The 16252-nt window shown below is 49.9% G+C and overlaps 1 pseudogene across 1 annotated transcript in view; it reads right to left on the reverse strand.

Annotated features, from left to right (window-relative positions):
- LOC144936633 (ATP-dependent 6-phosphofructokinase, platelet type-like) overlaps positions 1-16252 on the reverse strand; it is a 54317-nt pseudogene that overhangs the window by 23387 nt on the left and 14678 nt on the right. Inside the window, exons 3-5 of the transcript XR_013637441.1 lie at positions 12589-12666; positions 11227-11416; positions 5614-5771 (exon numbers count right to left, since the gene is read on the reverse strand). The product of XR_013637441.1 is annotated as an ATP-dependent 6-phosphofructokinase, platelet type-like (transcript). The remainder of the gene's footprint in view (positions 1-5613; positions 5772-11226; positions 11417-12588; positions 12667-16252) is intronic.

The following is a 16252-nucleotide window of genomic DNA, read 5'->3' on the forward strand; positions in this document are numbered from 1 at the left end:
GTCCCAATCAACCTGATCGTCGCAGACCTGTTGGCACAACATAGACGTAATCGTCCTGTTCAGACGCTCAACCATCCCGTCAGTCTGCGGGTGGTAGGGGGAAGTACGCACTTTCTTTGTACCCAACAGGTCGCACACCTCGCGCAACAAAACGCTCGAAAAATTCTTCCCTTGATCCGTCAGCAAGCGTTCGGGGGCGCCCTTGTCCAACACATAACCCTGGACAAAGGCGTCCGCCACCGCCGCAGCCGACTGGTTGGCGAGCGGCCATGCCATAGGCCATCGGGTGAAGTATTCCACGCCAACCAGCAGGAACCTATTTCCCCTTGGTGTAACCGGAAAGGGCCCCAAGATGTCCAACGCTACCAATTCGTTTATACGCGAAACCTGAATGGATTGCAGCGGTGGATTAGCTGCCAATGGTGGCGGTTTCCTTTTGGCGCACCCTACGCATCCCTTAAGAATATTCGCCACGTCGTTACCCATCCCCGGCCAATAATAGTCTCGCTGGATTAGGGCGAGCGTTTTGTGAAAACCCAGATGCATGAGCCGTTCATGAGCTGCCAGAACAACCCTACCCCGCATAGCAACAGGCACAACGAGCACGTGACGCCGGGACATGTTGTCCCACCTCATCAAAAGGCCCTGTCTGCACACCCAGGAACCGACCCGCGCCTCCCCTTCTTCGGGAGCGCCAACTTTCCGACGCAGCGTAAGTAGGGAGCTGTCGGACATCTGGAGGCGGCCCCACTCAATGAGGGGCAACGACAACAGCGAATCCCTCCCCGTGGGGGCGTCCTCTCCCGGGGTGTCAGTGGCGGCGAGCGCAACTCCCGGGGTGCCGGCGACCGGGGGTTTGCACCGCGCTGATCCCAACAAACATGTGCAGTCCGTGCACGGCGGCAACCGCGACAAGGCGTCCGCGTTTGAGTGCCGCAACCCCTTGCGGTAAATCGTCGTGAATTGGTAGTCTTGAAGGACCTCCAACCATCGGGACAATTGGCCCGATGGCTGTGCCACGCGCATAGCGTATTGTAGAGCCGCATGGTCCGTCCGGACCGTAAAATGACGGCCGTAAAGATACGGCCTGAATTGCTGTGTAAAAAACACAATGGCTAACAATTCACGACGAGTTACGCAATAGCGTTGTTCTGCGGGGGAAAGAACCCTACTACCGTAGGCGACCACCCGTTCAACCCCCCCGACCACCTGTGAGAGCACCCCCCCGATACCCGTATTGCTGGCGTCCGTGTCAAGCAAAAACGGTTGTGTGAAATCGGGGTAACACAAGGGGGGAGCCTGCACCAAGGCGTCACGGAGGGAGCAGAACGCAGCCTCCTCTTCCGCCCCCCAGTGAAACCTCACACCCTTAGCCGTCAAAGCGTGCAGGGGCTTGGCTATGGTGGCAAATTGCTTGACAAAACGACGGTAATAGGAGGCAAAACCAATAAAACTACGAACCTCCGTGACCGAGGTTGGCGTTGGCCATGAGCTGACGCAATGCGTCTTAGCAGGGTCCGTCGAGATCCCTGAACGACTCACGATATGGCCCAAATACCTGACCGATTCCCGAAGCAGAAAACATTTAGCCGGTTTGAATTTAAGCTTAGCGGAACGCATCCTGAGGAACACCGCTCTCAGTCGCTGGAGGTGCTCCTCGAAAGTCCGACTAAAGACGATGATATCGTCAAGATAAATCAAACAGGTATCCCATTGGAGGCCCGACAAAACCAATTCCATGAGTCTCTGGAACGTGGCGGGAGCGGAATGTAAGCCCATGGGCAAACGGTTGAATTCAAATAGGCCCCCAGGTGTCCGGAAAGCAGTTTTAGGTTTAGACTCGTTATCGAGTGGCAATTGCCAAAATCCAGAAAGCAGATCGAGTGTGGAAAAAAACTGCGCTCCCGCCAAGGCATCCAGCGACTCATCCATCCTGGGGAGCGGATACGCATCCGCCATCGAGATTTTGTTTAAGCGGCGGAAATCGACACAAAACCGCAAGGACCCGTCCTGTTTCTTTACTAGGACAATAGGAGCACCCCACGGACTAGAAGAGGGCGAAATGATATCGGCCGCCAACATATCATTAACCGCCGATTGCACATGTTCCTTCTCGGCTGGGCTGAGCCGGAAGGGATTCTGACGAATAGGGGCCGCGTCCCCTGTAGCTATGTGGTGGCGCAACAGGTCAGTGCAGCCGATATCGTACTTATGTTTGCTGAACACGTCAGCAAACTCGATGAGCAAACCCCTCAATGCTCCCAATTGCACCCCGGACAAGTTAGCAGAACCCGCACACAGCGAGTCCAACCACTCAGTCCCCTCATCACTTTGAGGATGCGACTTGACAGTGAAATCTGCTTGAGCCACGAGCCGTTCCTCAACGGGTAGCGGCGCGGCGTGAGCCAGCACCGTTCCCTGCGCAATTACGGCCGGCCGCGACCCCGTATTCAGGACCATTACGAACGGCTCACTGTCCCCTCTCACCATGGTTTGAGCAACCGCTAAGTCGAGGCCCTTACTGGCTCTGTTTGACGGCCCCAACAGCACCCCCTGTGCCTCCGCACCCACCTCGAGTGGCTTCCTGAACCGAAGGGGCACTAACATTTGCGATCCCGGGGGCACCCGTACAGTGTGAGTCGCCAGCGCCTGCACCGTCGCACAAACCGTGCGCACTTTGGTAGGGCTCGACAAGAAGGCAACCCGCCGACCTGACGGAAGCTCTATGCAGGCCTGATCTATAAGAATTTTGATGGGCATTTTTGACAAAAAGTCCGTACCTAGCAAACAGGGAACGGCCAGCGATGATGATACAAAAATAGGGCCCGCTAATTTAATGTCACCAATGCAAATAGTCGCCCGAATCTGGCCGATGATCCCCAGGGATCCCCCATTCGCCGCATAAAATGGCACGTCTACTGGCAGAAGGGGTCTACTTTGGACGGGAAGAATGTTATAAATAAGGTCCGAGATGATGGTGGCCGACGCACCCGTGTCAACAAGCACCCGGACCTCAACCCCGTCAATGAACCCCGTTACCACGGACGACCCGGCTGACGCAGCCACGATCCTGTGGGCCAATTCGGACCACTCGACTGCTTGCGGGCCGCGTACGGACCCCCCTCGCCGAATTGAACCCCCGGCACCCAGCCGCGAACCCCCCACCACGAAGCGGCGACCCGAATGTGCCGTGTTTGTGGACCGAACGTGTGAGGTGCCGCGACTTGCCGGGTTTTGTTGGGATGACTTGTGGCCCTGGTCGTCGTCCCGACGTGGTCCTGCGGCGCGCTGACGCGGGGCCCGGCACCCGGCTGCGACGTGACCCCGAAGGCCGCAGTTGTAGCAGACGACGGACGTCGTAGGTTTCGGTTGCTCCAGCTTGCGGGGCGAACGTGTGGGCGAACGACCTCCCGTTCTCCACTCCCCCGGACGCGATGCAGCGAAGGCCTGCTCCTGCACCGCAGCTGGCTGAGGTTCGGCGATCGTGGCGGCCAGTGCCGCGTTCCCCGGCCATTTGCAGACGACCCCCGGCTTGCGTTTGAGGACCTCGTACGCGTGAATGCTCGTGGCGATCGCCAGGGAGCAGATCTCCATCTCGTCTGCCACGTTGATGGGGACCCCCAACTCGTGGGCCAACACCAGCAGCTGCTCCGTCACCATGGCGTCCTTCCCCTCCTTATCCATGCGGGGAAAAGCTGCGTCCGCCAAGGCGAGTAGTGCCGTGCGGTAGGCTAGCGTCGTTTCCCCAGCTACCTTCCGCCGATCGTAGAACTGGTGGCGACACGTGGAGGGCGGCCCGAACACCTTCGCCATCAGGTGTAGTGCGGCCTGGAGCGTAGAGCGGGACGACCTTGCAGCAGATGTGAAGGCTGCAAGCGCGTCGTCGTCAAGCATCGCTGGCAACGCCCGCAGGGCAGTGGTGTCGGACCACCCCGACATCTCCTGATGAGCGAGGAACCTTCGTTGGAAGGCTCCCCAGTCGCCCCCATCCGCCTTGAACGCCGACAGCGCGGGCAATCTTTGCTGGAGGACCCGATCGTCGTCGACGTCGGAGAGATTTTCCCGCGCTCCGCTGGAGTTGTGTAAAATGTCGGCTCGGTTGTCAGGCGCAAAATGGAGGGCTCCGGCGCGCGCTGATGACGTGGGCTGCGCTGCGCGGAGGTGTCCGGCCACGTGGCGTCCGTCTTTCCCGCCAATCGGTGGCGGCCCCCCAAAAACGGCGGCAACTTCCAGACTTTTGGCGCGAAGCGCCTTTTGGCGGGAATCCTCCAACGTCGCTTCCTCCACGACCCCCGCAGCCGTTTTTCCGCTCGCCGGAACGGAGATATCGGCCAAGACAGCGGCGGCGGCGAGTAGCAACTCCGCCAACCGGGAGTGCGCGTCCTGGAGGCTGGTGTCGGAGGCAAGCGGAGCGTCGGCCATCACCGCGAAGTGCTGCATCGGCGGCAACTCCTCGTCCTCTACTCCCGAGGTCGGTGTCCCCGGTACGCCGTCGTCATCCCGACCTCGCTCGTGGGTACGGGTAGTCTTCCTTGTGTCCATACTCCTTGAAGACAGGTTTACTTCTGACGCCAGTTGTAATGTAGTAACTCGGCGGGAGACGACTTCACGGGTAACACACTCTTTATTTTATCAAACTTGGTTACAGGTGACTAACACCTACTTTATATCTCGGGTGACAAACACCCACTTAGCTGCTTGGCGACTAACGCCCACTGAGCTACTCGGATGACCCACATCCACTTAGTACTCGGGTGACAAACACCCACTTAGCTACTTGGCGACTAACGCCCACTGAGCTACTCGGATGACCAACATCCACTTAGCTACTCGGCGACTAACGCCACTGGGCTACTCGGAGACTAAGTCTTCAGCTCCGTCTTCGGGTCTTCAACTGGGTAACTCTCCCCGAGTGCTCTCGCGCGTCCCCCTTTATACCCCACCTGCGGACGTCGCTGCGAGCACCCACTTATTCGACCAATCGCCGGGCGCTGGCTACGATCCTCTTTTCCCACATCTCATCGTGCCTCACCACTCACGCCGCGCCGCCCCGTCATCTGTCACTCCCGGCGCGCGCGTCCACACCACGCCCACAACGCGTGCCCAACCCCGCACCCCGCGCCGCCCCGTGATCCATCACTGTCACAGTCGGCGCACGTCAATACCACCACTACATCTTCATAAAAAACCAATGCGTCTACATGCTGAAATGAATTTAATGTTGAGTGGCGCTCATCTGTTTCTGAAGCAGCAAATTTTAACTGACACGTTGCCACATATATGGTCTTATTTTGGTAAAACTAAAACAAGCCAAACAACAATTTGATTGTTTGCCCACACAGATCCCAAACTGCATTGTGCTGTATCCAGCCTACGTGAATGTGCATGTAAGTGCACACATGTGATGAGCTCAATCTTCCTTTGCGCCGAGTGCTTTGCTAAGGGTTGGCATCAACATGGTGACGAACTCGTGCGATGTGTTGTGAGCTGTGCTTAGGTCTGAACGTATTCATCCGTGAGTGTGTGAGCGATGCATTAAAACCGCATTGCATTGCATGCTGCACCCCAATCTCCGTAAACACGTGCGCGTCCATGCGTACGTTACCTCTGCGCTGTGGTTGTGATAGCGTCCACCACCTCGATGATGCGGTGCAGTGCCGAGTCCGTGCCGATCGTCATGTCGGTGCCACAGAAGTCATTGTCGATGGAGCCAACCATGCCCACAATATTGAGGTGCGTGAACTTCTGTGCCATCTCCCCCGTTATCTGGTCTGCCCGTGGGGAAAGCAGCAGCAGCAATATGATCTCCCTTCTGCCACAACTTATGGGACCCCTACTGCGATTCAGTTCTATTGCCCAGACTTCGCAGTCTGCGGCTGGGCCGATTGTTGCTAAACTAAGACAAACATCAAGGTGTTTCCATGCTCCAATGAGTGAGGAACAGTGCTCATCCCCATTGGCAGCCCACAGCTAGCCATAGAAATGTCACGACTCTTTTTGCAGGGATGAGAACAATCTTCAAGCGGTATTAACGAGGACCTAGATTATACTCTGAGCTCTACTTGATAGTCTGTTGTTTTAATTAAAAATGTGCTCAATATATCACCAAATTAATACAAAATACAAGATCTGGCATTAGTTTATTTGAACATAAAATGAAAGTTATTAGAAAACGCTTATTAAAGCCAACGTTCGATACAGAGGCTGTGGTGTAACCAGAACCAACACCCAGCTACCTCGGCCTCTCCAGTGTGAATATTTCCCACCACACCAGGCACACATTTAAGACAGTCCACTGGGGGGAGACACAGAACAGCCTGAGATACAACGTACCACTGATGCCACTGATGTTATCCATGGCCAGGAAGTTAACCAAGTGTTTAGGCAATGTGCTAAACAATAAACCACCACACCTTACATATATGTGGTGTAATTGATGTGGGTAACGTTGTGTAGCGACAGTACCGTGTGGGTGGTACTGTATGGGCAGAGCCTCTGTTGTATCCTAAGCCTTCTTCCAAACTTGATATTTTTCTATATTATCTTTTTACTTGATATATAATGAATGAAAACACCCCAAAGCGCAGCAAACTGCAAAACACCAGGTGTTGTTAAGTGATGAACTGGAGGAGGGCTAGGATGGCAGAATTACAACCTTGCTTCGAGGAGAGATAAGGGCAGTGTCGACTCGAAGCAGAGGCGCCTTTGTCTGGATCACGGCCACAGAAGGCCGGGGGGGTCATCACTGATTGTGTGTTAGGAATTTCGAGCTAATTGGAACACGTGCACACAGGGAGGAGAAATACGCCTTGTTCTCTGCAGCTGAAAGAGCCAAGATAAACTCAGCTCAAGGTTGTGTACACAGGAGAGGGGGCTGATTAACAACCACTGCACGTCTGAACGTGAGGGGGCCTTTGACCTGAAATTAAGAATAACACTCCCAGAGCAGAAGGTTGGATGACCACAGTGAGACGAGAATAAGGGTGTTGTGCCTTTCTCAAGGCTGCAGGCTCAGCTGAACGGCGAGGCTGCAGGGGTCACCAGAAGTTCGTGTTCGCCTAGTTAAGTCGAAAAGCTCAATTATTCTGTATTGCTATTAAAGTAACGTTAAAGTCGGAATTTAACAACAGGATAGGCTAAAGTTATCGATATTCACACCCACTCCAATTAAACCAGGCCACAAGTTACGCCTACTGAACCATCACCATCATTAAGTCAATATGAAATGTTATTTCCATACTTTAATACTTTTTATACAACTCGACCCAAAGCATATGACAATCAGAACCTTCCTAAGTCAAAATTGAATCGCACCCAGACAGGAGCGAATAGTCGATATAAGGTTGAAGAGGGAAGGAAATTAAGAGCACGGCGAACTGCAAACGTAAGCAAAAAAGCCGGGAACACACCAACCCAGCGACCCACCAAGCCCAGCAACAGCGAGTCGGGCTTCGACAGGCCATAAAAGTAGAAATAATAACTCCCGGGGTCAGGGGACATCAGAAAAAGCAAGCAGACAAAAACCAGAACTGACTCCAAGGTTCAACCGCCCTCACCTACAAGGAGTGACGGAAATTAATGAGGCCTTGAGTTAACAGCGTCAGCTGGACAGCAACAACAACGGCGAGCAGAGACAGAGTGAGGCAAAGACTGCGAGGCTATTAAATGCAACTTCATGTCAGTAAAGCCGACCAACAAGTTAAGTTAAAGACATCACAATACATAATATCGTACATAACATCAATGTTAACTCTATTCACCGTAAACTATATTCCGCTTATATAACCATGCAGACACCAAGGAATACGAATTCCTAGGATCAAGAAACTTACCCCTTAACCTAAGATATCGGAAATAAATTAATAATAATAAGCCTATGCATGAAAAGACAAAAGTAAAACTTATGAAAAGCCAGGATAGCGGGATAAATCACCACCAGGTCGAAAGAAAATACATAATAAAAGAACGATGTTAAACCCAGGGTCGGAGAGAAAGGGAGATCCCGGCCGTCTTTGTATCCCCGCAGCGCGGGATGGGAGTGTGTATGTGCTCGGGGAGGCACCTCCACTTGAGTCAAGCACCACGATGGGAAACGACACACCTGAGGTTACATACAGAATCATAACTGGGAAATGGTAAGGGACAAATGTTAATTTAAAACTTTTTAACCATGTCTGTGTGCGTCTGTGAGGGTCGGAGGGAGTGTGCCCCTCCCTCCAGGTCGTGCAACACGGACAGAGGCGCCTGTGAGACGATTTGTAACGTCTGTGTTTTGGTCCATGAAGAAGGCCAGACAAGAGAAAATATTGCACCCAGACAGAGAGACGATTTCGAGGCAATTTGTAACATCTGATTGTTTGCTCATGGATTTTATGGAGGGAGTATGACAACGGAAAATACCGTGGGTGATGCACACAAGGACACGGACGTACGGACACACACATGGACACACCTACCTACGGACAGATCCTGACACAGCAAAAATCGAAAGAAACTCCGCCTTGTGGGCAGGACCCAAAGGGATTTTTCGGCATAAAAGAAAGGACCCTGAGCATTGGAAATCAGTTTGACCAGGAGTGTCAACTCATCAGCCGAGTTCGACCAGAAGGGTCAACTCACCAGCCGAGCTCGACCAGTGGGTCGGCTCAGGAGTTGACCGAGCGGGTCGACTCAAGGGCGAGCTGCGACCAACGGGTCGGCTCGACTCTTCAGCTTCTGGGACTCAGCCGAGTTCAGCCGGCTCTCGGGGCTCGACTCAAGCGGCTCCCCGTCTCCTCTGCAGGCGGGCAAGACCCGCTTGACAGCTCAACTCGGCCGCGTGGGCCAACCTCTGCCGAGTCGGAGGTCCCTCTGCTGGCCGCCAGCGTCGCGGTTTGGCGACGAGGTGACGACCCAACACTGCACGCCAGGAGCGAGCTGTGGGCGCCACCTACCGACCGAGCATCCAAACCAAATTCACCACGGTGACAGAGGAGCGACTAATACGTATGACGCGCACCGCCCCCTCACCACACGACCACCAGGCGTCTGTTTGACATAAAGAACCGACTCCGAACACTGACTATTGAAGACAACTCTTACCACTCAAACCCACTCGAACCCATAAGCCGTCCGTGGCTGTGAAGGCATCCCAACGACCGAGTGATGGCCATCCGTCGTTTATAAGAGTATTCGTAATTTTATCTTTAATATTTAGTGGGCTGTACTCTTAATCGCATAAATTCCCAACAGATCCATCAATACGAATTGATTCTTGGCACCTCCTTCCGCCGAGCAACGCTCACGTGGGGAGTGGTGGCCCACCAGATCCTTAACAGGTGATCTGGTCCCCAATTAGTAAACTCTGTATAAGATAACGATCTTCGGAAAAGGAGCGCCGTCGCAGGCCTTTACTCCGAGCCATTCTGTTGTCAGATAACCTGCCGATGTATCTGTTGAGATTGGTGCCTTTAAGAATAATAACTGTTTTGATTGTGTTTTTTTATCGCCGTATAATCTTTCAAGTATCTTTCAGTCATAATCGCCGCACGTACTAACTGTCCCGTGACCCAAGGGGTTAACAACGTGATAAGGGTTGCGTATGATCGATAAGGAGTGCGGTACTGCGTGAACAATATTGATTATAATCATTCATTAACGTTAAGGTTTTCTTAGCATAGTATTTGCATGTTTCAACGACTCTCTCTCACTAACAACCATCGCGTTATGCGGGATCCATGTGCCGTTGTCAAAGTGAAATCAGACAATCGTTGATGATACTGTATTGATGCCGTATTGACGTTCCGGGATTGAGAGTTCGCATACTATATCATAGTTGAGGTTGAATTAGTAATAAATTGATTAATACAGAAGTGGTTGTGATTCTTTCCTGAAGTCTATGCATAAGATCTGCTTCTGCGTTGAGATCTGAACTTGGTGACCTTAATAAACACACTATCACATACTCAATAAATGTTAAAGCGATAACGGGGTGAACCGGGGACCTAAAGATAAGCGAGAATGAGACGAACCTAGACAACGATGCCGAGTTAATCTAAGTTAATCTTGCATACTTACACCACACCTGCATAACTGCATACGATTAATTGCCTTATTACGATCGATAACCCACCCTCGTCACCGAGGCGGGGTCTGGTTATCATAACGACTTGCATTATCATAATTCCACCCACTCGCATAATTACTACGATTACCTCTCGAATTGGCATAATTAAATGTGCATAATTACCTCAATTAACATATTTCCGGATAATTACACATTTGGCCAAATTTCAATTGATTATTATTATTTTCACTGAATATTCATAACCCACACATACAACATAATAATTTCACCCACGCACGCATACAACATATCAAAATTTTCATACCCAACATATACAACACCTCTCCCTGGCACCAGATGGGCATACCAGGGGAGAGGCTGGGTAAACACGAGGGGGCACGTGACCGGATGAGGTGCGAACGGGGACCAGGGTTGAGGATGAGAGGAACACATGAGGTGGGCCCTGAACCCTCACGAAGGATCTGGAAAAAGAGGCGTGGCCAAGGGCGGGGCCTGGCCACACCGTAAGGATAAAGGCCGAGCCCCAGGGGGGACTGGGGTTCGTCCTGGCTGGGATGAAACCTTCGTCGTCGTGGTCTTCGGTCTCCGGGCGTCGCACACGTGGACCAGGCAGCGTGTTGGCTGACCTGGTCCGATTTAGTAGTTGCCCCGTCCAGAATGTAAATAGCCATCTACTCCAAGTGTATATAGCTAAGTGTAGGAACGGTGGGTTACCACCTTATGTCGTTATCCCGTTAGTTAATAAACGTGTTGCCTCCAATTTCTAGTGTGCACCCTGATTGAACCCATTACACATATACTGTATACACACACACGAGTGTACATACAAATATTTATAATACAGGAAAGTGATGTTAGCAAGCACCTGCATTCGATACCCAGCCATAAAGATCATAAGTGGGCCGTTTTATCTTAACATACATTGGGACTCCCCTACAGTATCTCGTTCATAAATGAGTATCAGCCAGGTTCGTGCTTAGATCCGTGGTATTTTTGAGATGTGCTATAGCATGCTATAGATAGTCATACCAGGCAGACAAAGGTGGCCAAAGCAAGGCTAGTTCTGGCCATACTTCCCCTAACAGAGCAACGCCGACCTTAGCATACACTCACTGATGCAAACTTCACACGCACGCACACACGCTTGCTCGCGCTCTCACCGTTGTTGACCAGCTCCTCGAGCAGGCCGCTCCACTCCTCGCGAAAGAGGTTGGCCCCCGTGAGGCTGCCATCACCGCCGATCACACACAGGTTTGAGATGCCATGCTGCACCAGGTTCAATGCCGCCTTCAGCCGCCCCTCGCGCTAGCGGAAGTCCTTGCAGCGAGCACTGCCGATCACCGTGCCGCCCTGCAATCCACACACACGCGCGCCCATATGTATGCAAAACAAAGACAAAGTTCCCCCCCGTAGAGCCTTAACAAGACTCTTGGGGCAAGTGATGTTAGCGAGCACCTTTGAAGGCCGGCATGGCACATGAGGGGGTGGGTGACCAGCACCATGCCCGACCACCTTTGTCTCCTGAGTGGCAATGTTTACACACCATTGCATCAGGTACTCATTTGAGGCCAAATCGGCCTAGGAGAGGCCCAGGTTTGTTTCAGGCAATCGTCACAGTGTTGGTTATGAGCGGGAATCAAACTCTGGCAGCTGGGTTCATAGTGCAGCGTACTAACCGCTACACCACTGCTCCTCACAAAGACACATATCCCCATATAGCCTTAGCAGACTGTTGGGACAAGTGCTGTTAGCGAGCACCTACATACATACACGCATATATTCACAGAAACATGTGCATATGTACGCACAAACATGGGCATCTGTACTGGGGAAAGGGAGGCCAGGTTAAGGGATTTACAGACTGTATGGATAACAAAGGAGGAGAATGAGCAATCTTCCACAACAAGCCAAATGCTGACTGGGAGGACTTCAACAGAAAACGTTGCTTTGTGAAGCAGAGAGCCTGTATGGGGGGAAAGAAAGTGGCTTGAGGGGGGGAGAGGTAGGACAGTGTGGAGGGGAATAAAGTGAGATGAGAGGGGAGAGGTAGGCAGGAGCGAGTCCACAGATGATCGTGAAGATGATGTATGTATTCATGTTGAACTTCTTTCGCACCATACCTAGCCAACCGTGCTAATTGGAGGTGCAGGGGAAGGACAACAAACTAAACACAAATTCATCCAGGATTGGAATGAGATCAGTATATTCACGTGATCTGGAGTTAAGGTATTGTGGGAGACCATAGATGAGAGTTACATTTGTCGTGTCCGGACGTGGTAACAGGTGTCACACGATGGGACTCTCATTATTAGAGGCATGTGCACTTTCATGGAATGTTAGTGAAATTCCCATACAATCTAACTTTAATCACAGGTGAGCCACTACTCATTAATATCCATATCAATGTCCCTGTGCAATAAGCATTGGCATATTGCTCATGGCTCAGGCACTTGTGCAAGTATTTCTAGACGAAGTCTGTGGGGGCCACGATGTGGATACCGTGTGCGAGCATGTATTGGTACCAGTTGCAGGATGCTGGAGACACGGTCCCACGAAGCCTCCTGGATGTGCTCCCCTCCATCCACCATAACCTGGTAGCCCTGCCGATCACATATACACACACAGACAGACAAAGGTCCCCCATTACCTTTATAGACTTTTTAGAGCAGGTGCTGCTAGGGAACAACTAGTAAGGCTAGTATGACATTCAAGCGAGCCATGTGGCTAAACCCACATCCGGACTTGTTTATGCCGATGTTCACACATTTAAGACCAAGTCAACTTAAAGGAGACCCAGTACAGGTTTAGTTACCACCTGTCACAAAAATGTATGGCCGGTAATCAAATAACGATGATCAGGATCATAACGCGTACACAAATTACTATACCAACGTTCGTCCACACACAACAGCAGCCACCATTCATCACTAAGTGAGGGTGATGTCACAACAGCGCTTGTGCCAGGCTAGGTGCACTTTTAAGGCCGTGTGAAGTGTTGAAGGCTCAGTGGCATGTCACAGGACAGACTCAGGTATTATGGGTTAATTGACTGAGATAACTGGCAAATGCAACGCCTATGCTCCCCAATATGCTAGCTTTAAGTAATTTAGTCACCTGGTACTCTGCTCATTTTTGTGAATGTTGCTCCTCTGCCCTCCGTTGTTGTTGGAGGGCGACTGCCTCCAACTGTCCAATACCATCATTCTCAGGACTCCTCTACAGAAGCTGACACTGCTTGGTACCAGTTATTAGGAATTTAAATCAGTTTCAAATCCTCCGATATACATCAGCCCATCTCCTTTCCAGCCTGTACCATGCCTGTTTAGCCCCCTCTATCAGAAGCCGCTTGGCTCGGGATGCTGGCCAACACAACCTCGCGTAACGGAGGAATTCACTGATATATCAAGGATGTGTGAACTCCTAACACAATGTAGCCTGATGAAACCCAGGATAGAATTAATGTTTAAGTTCGCACAAGTATTATTTTAAAGGGGTCCATGTTTTCGAAGTATAAAAAAGAGAGGTCATAATTTTAGTAGAGACCCAAAAATGTACGTGGAGCAAGAGGCTAGGAGCTTCCACACAGTATTACACAGACAATGAAAAGATAATGCTGATCGACTGATTCAAAGCGACATCTCCGCTGTCCAAACTGGTCGTGAGCACACTGCCAAGGTAAAGGCACTCCTCCACTCTCTCCACAACTGCCCCAGTGTGCATGGAGAGTTCAGGGTGTGAAGTGTTTGATGACATTCAAAAAAGACCCAGACAGGTGCTTTGTGCTCCACCTCTCCGCGGGAGACATATCTTGGACGCAGTACTTCTCCTGACCGCCGTGCCCATAATTGTTCTCAACCAATGGCCATCATCACTTTATGCAACGAGTCCTGTCAATGCCAGTACAATATGTATCTTTAACATGTGCGCGTACTTTCATCCGTGTGCTCTTCTTTCTCTCGGTCAATGTAATTCCAAGCATGCATCTCTCCCCGCTTTTTTGCACATTTTTACTTTCCGATCCATACGTCATAATAAGCAAAAAATTGTAACCGATTAAAACACTGCTGTCTCGTTTCAAATGTGTCACTCTGACATATCTCCGGTTGTTTAACGAATTTGCTTTAGGGACCTTTTGCTTTGTTCATTGTCATTCTGCACGTAGCTTTGCAACGTCATCAATTATTACACGTTTCCATACGTGCAGCCAACATGATTAATATGTATACGTTTTTTGGATGCAATTTTCAATAACATTAAAACAATCTAATGACATGAACAATCCGAATATAAATCTAAGCTATAAGGACTCGTGGTTATAGTAACCAAATTAGAGCCACTATATATATCTCTAAAAATACAGGCTAATTGGGATCCTTGGCCGCATTAATGAAGCTTGACCTATTCTTAGAAAGGTCACAAGCGACAGTACAAATTAAAAACCATATTTTACAAACCACACGTTCATGGTGAGATCCAAGCGTAGCACTACAATATTACACAAAGCAACCAACAGTTCCCTAGGTTACACAAAAACATAGGTTAATCTAAAGATAAAATTATACTCTTTGATGTCATTAAACTTTGGGAATTGTCCATTTGCTAGTCACAAAACGCCCCCCCCCCACTCCCCATATTCAAGGTCACTTCTGAATATAATAACATATCTGTCTATGAAAAAAATACAACAGAGGTTAGGCCAGGACAGTGATCGTCACAAAAATGGGATTGCATCATTCTGAGCAGGCACAGTGGTAAGGATGTGAGGTGCATACTAATAAACCCGTGTTGTTAACCAACGTGCAGCGCCCAATTTTTCTGGAAGAATGTGGCATGACGTCAACCATGAATATTCTCACATAAATAAATTAGCATATTGACACAAAAGCTGTTATATTATAATTTTAATCCTGCTACTGTACTGCCAGGAAATGCCACTGCCAGGAACTATGCTCAATGAAACAAAGGCAGAAATGCCTTTAATTACCTGACATCCAGTTTCCATGACATTTTGCTCACAAATGCCAAATTATGGCTCAGAAAAAAAACGAAGCCAAGTTTGCACAAAATCCCCTGCACTGTTCATAAAGGCGAACGCTCAGGGAAATTAAATACATTCCATTCACTCCACTTGGTCTTAACTGATTACGAAGTCAGAAAGTTTGAATGCAACCTGATCTTACTGGAGTCAACAAAGGAATGCATTCGAGCTCAGCTGCGAACAGAATATCCTCATCAAAAGGATAGAATTGGCTTAAGTGTAGACTTTTTCACGTAAAAGTAGATTTTCACATTCTTTGGGACTCTCGGTAAAGCCACGTAGATATGTAGATACGTGGCTTTACCGAAAGACCCATAAAATATGAATTCCTGCAGTCACGTAAGCTTTAAGTCAGGATTGGAACACGATAAGAAAATAAAGTAAACACTACAACAAGTCGGGTACATTAATACAATGCAGAAGAGCAGATTACAAGGAATGGCATGTGAGTGGGTATACGGAATTTAGATACCAAGGAGAAGACAAAGCCAGCTGGTAGGATTTTTTAGGAGCAGGCTTTTGAGGTTGTATATGAACTGTGTATCAGTTGCAAGGTGTGACAGAAAGAAGCAAGTGATGATTAAGTCTGGTAGCATCAACAACAGAGGCCATGGTGACCGATTGATTGTGCTCCAGCCAGCACTGACTAGGATTCTTATTTTATTGACAGTGCTTTGGCAGAGACACAGAATAATTTTCACAAATGTTACACAACAAAACGTCAGCAACTCCAATATATATAACCCTGTGGCCATCATACATTATAATGAGTGAGTCGCATACTGTTACAACTTTTAGAGGTCCCATAATATATCCGTGACACTCTCGCTTATATAAAACGCTGCGTTCTCCTTGGTAGTCTGTAGCTCGGTATGACTCACCGATGAGCCTTTGTGAGGGTGAAACCTATTCCTATTTCCCACGCTGTGAACAAACAATTACATTTCTGCGGGGCTTATCATCTTAAAGATTGAACTGCGTTTGTCCGTAAGTGAAGGTCAGCACTTTATTTAATCTGTTTATTGTTTATAAATCTAACAGAAGCAACATTCAAAGTGTTTCCCTTCAGAAACAAAAGTGGGGTGGAGCTGGTATATTTGAGTTGCAGTAGAACATCCATATTCCTATGGCAGGGGGCTCATTCCTTC

The sequence above is a fragment of the Lampetra fluviatilis genome, chromosome 1 (genome assembly GCF_964198595.1).
Source record: "Lampetra fluviatilis chromosome 1, kcLamFluv1.1, whole genome shotgun sequence".
NCBI lineage: Eukaryota > Metazoa > Chordata > Hyperoartia > Petromyzontiformes > Petromyzontidae > Lampetra > Lampetra fluviatilis.